This window comes from Entelurus aequoreus, linkage group LG14, assembly GCF_033978785.1.
Source record: "Entelurus aequoreus isolate RoL-2023_Sb linkage group LG14, RoL_Eaeq_v1.1, whole genome shotgun sequence".
Taxonomy (NCBI): domain Eukaryota; kingdom Metazoa; phylum Chordata; class Actinopteri; order Syngnathiformes; family Syngnathidae; genus Entelurus; species Entelurus aequoreus.
Window position 1 is genome coordinate 23,221,342 of NC_084744.1, and position 3,591 is coordinate 23,224,932.

The window sequence follows — 3,591 nt, forward strand, 5'->3', positions numbered from 1 at the left end:
CAAAATGTGGACTCTGGTAGATTAGCAGCATTGTTACATCATGGATGTTAACTACTGCAAAACATCAACAAAGAAGAAAAAGGCTGAAGTTAGCAACACATCACTGAACTTTAGAGCTATCGTGAGTGGAGTTGCTTGTTTTTATTGCTGCATTTGTACTTATTTCACCTCACATCTTCACTTTGAATCCTAAAGTCTTCTTCAAATATATTGTTGTAGGCTTCTAAGATTTATGTTTCTGATGTGTGTGTAGTCTGTGGAAAGGGTTCACTTGCACAGATACGTCATCATTGTCATCATCATCATCATCAGACGTTACTGGTCCACTACTGGACGAAACTTTAGTATTAATGTTTTACTATAAACGTGACCTCATTATTCCTATATAATACGACTAATAATACAGATTTAAGCACTGTATTAAGAGTGCCTCCTGTAGTACTCCAACTCGCCACACTGAGAAGTGGGGGCGATCGTGAGCTAACTGATGCATGTTGCTATCATGTTTTATCAGCGAGGAAGACAGCATTTGTGTTTACTTTTTTGTCAGATCCAAGTTTTATTGGTCTGCTGAATAAATGAATCACTATGGCTGCCAATATGGAGGATTATATATATATTTAAAAACAAATTATTTCCTTAACAGGTAGCAAAATGACACCACAAAAAGTGAACTAGCAGCAGGACCCAGTAAATATTTTCTTAATTGACTAATTAATTAACTATAAAGAGTAACATGACAGTGAATATTTCACAAGAGTTCACCCAAAACTGGAAATTGGGAATGCTACATAAAATCCTTTATTGATTTTTAAGATGCAGACGAACGAGGTGGCACCTTGCAGTAAAAAAAAGGGATATTTATTGATAAAAGAACAAAAACCAAGAGCAACAGGGAACTATGAAGAAAACAAAACAAATTGCTGAAACCCAGCAAAACACTCACAGGAAATGTGGAGCAGACGGCATCCACAAACTAGAAATTGGCATCAAAAAGTATAGTCGATCGTCACCCGTGAATAAATGATAAATAAATGATAAATGGGTTATACTTGTGTAGCGCTTTTCTACCTTCAAGGTACTCAAAGCGCTTTGACAGTATTTCCACATTCACACACTGATGGCGAGAGCTGCCATGCAAGGCGCTAACCAGCAGCCATCAGGAGCAAGGGTGAAGTGTCTTGCCCAAGGACACAACGGACATGACTAGGATGGTAGAAGGTGGGGATTGAACCCCAGTAACCAGCAACCCTCCGATTGCTGGCACGGCCACTCTACCAATGTGCGGACAACGAAGGTAGCAAAAGGGACAATTTGTGTCTGTCCACATTATGCCGGGCGACTAACATCTACAGTCGACCCGAACTTCTTAAATTGGGACTACGGAGTGAGCAAGACGTCACAGCTGAATTTCTTCGCTTACACGAGATACCGGCGTACATAGCCAGGACACCGGGCTCTCCGTGGATTACATTTCCCAGGAGAAGGAGGTGGAGAAACAGGAAGCAAAAGCGAGGCTGCAAAGCTGGCGCGCTAGCTAGGCTCCGCAAGCTGCCATTCAAACCATCGCTTCCCAGCATTTTTTTATCGAATGCAAGATCCCTCGCCAACAAGCTGGACGAGCTGAAGCTGCAGATTGCGACAAATAAGATGGTCGGGGACAGCTGCATTCTGCTCATCACGGAGAAGTGGCTTCACCCGCTCATCGAGCTATCGAGCTAGCGGGCCGCACAACACATCGGCATGACAGAACCAAAGACTCCGGTAAGAGCAGAGGAGGGGGCTGTGCATCTACGTCAACAACAGCTGATGCACCAACACCAAGACTGTTACCAGTCACTGCTCATCAGATTTGGAGTATGTTACTGTGAAATGCAGACCCATCCACCTTCCACGGGAGTTTAATGTTGTCATGCTAGCGGCTGTTTACATACCACCGGCAGCTAATGCTAGTACGGCCCTCAGGGTGTTACATGACCCCATTAGCAGTCAACAAAGTGCGTATCATTGCTGGGGACTTTAATCATGCAGAATTGAAAACTGTGCTCCCTAAATTCCACCAGCACATTAAATGTGCAACTAGGGGAAAAACACTCTGGACAAGGCATACTCTAATATCAAGAGTAGCTACAGGGCTAAGCCACTACCACATTTGGGTCAGTCCGACCACCTGTCAGTGTTGTTAATCCCAGCATACACCCCCCTCAGGAAAAGTGCTCCCCCGACAACTAAAACTGTTAAAATCTGGCCTGAGGGCGCCTCTCAGCAGCTCCAGGATTGCTTTGAAAGAACAAACTGGGGCATCTTTGAACAGCAGGACCTGGGCGACTACACTTTATCTGTGCTGAGCTATATCAAGTTCTGCACGGATATTGCTATGACCGAGAAGCCCATCCGGGTCTATCCAAACCAAAAGCCCTGGATGACTGGTGAGGTCAGGACCCTGATGAAGGAGAGGAACAAGGCCTTCAGGTGTGGTGATGGGGCACAGTACAGTGCTGCCAGAGCTAGCCTGAGGAGAGGCATCATAGAGGCCAAGACAGCATATCAGAAGAAAATAGAGGGACACCTCAGCAGCAACAACACAAGGCAGGTGTGGCAGGGGGTGAAGCACATCACCGGCTACAAATCCAACAACCTCGCTGTGGCTGACGGAGACGCCTCGCTGGCGGAGGAACTGAACATCTTCTTCGCTCGCTTTGAGGTGAAGCAACCACATGCAGTCACATCACAACCCTCAACCCGTGACAACGTCCTCATGTTGGAGGAACATGAGGTGCAGGGCATACTAAGGAGGGTGAACCCAAGGAAAGCTGCTGGACCGGATGGAGTACCTGGACGTGTACTAAAGACCTGTGCAGACCAGCTGGCTGTTGTTTTTACCAGGATTTTCAACCAGTCCTTGTCCCAGTACATCGTCCCACCCTGTCTAAAGGACTTTGTTATTGTCCCACTGCCATAAAAATCTGCAGTAAACAGCCTGAATGATTACCGTCCAGTGGCACTTACACCAATCATTATGAAGTAATTTGAAACTCTGGTTCTGGGGCACATCACCTAAAATCTGCCACCTGCATTGGACTCTCCCTAGTTTGCGTACAGGGCCAACAGATCTACAGAGGATGCTATCGCAACAGCCCTCCACACTGCTCTGAGCCACCTAGAGCAGCAGGGGAGCTATGCAAGGCTACTTTTTGTTGATTTTAGCTCTGCGTTCAATAACATCCTCCCCCACAGACTGGTGCCCAAACTGACGGGGCTGGGACTGTCTTCCTCCATCTGCCACCGGATCCTGGACTTCCTGGACATCGCTCTCAGAGGGTGAGAGTAGGCTCCTACCTCTCAACATCCATCAGCATCAGCACCGGCTCCCTCCAGGGCTGCGTGCTAAGCCCCCTACTCTACACCCTCTACACTCATGACTACATCCCTGCTCATGCCAGCAATACCACTATTACATTGGCAGACGACACCACAGTACTGGGACTCATTTCTGGGAGGGATGAGTCTGCCTACAGAAATGAAGTGGAGCGGCTAACTGGGTGGTGCAGGGAAAACAACCAACAAAACCGGAAGAGCCGCCAAAATAAA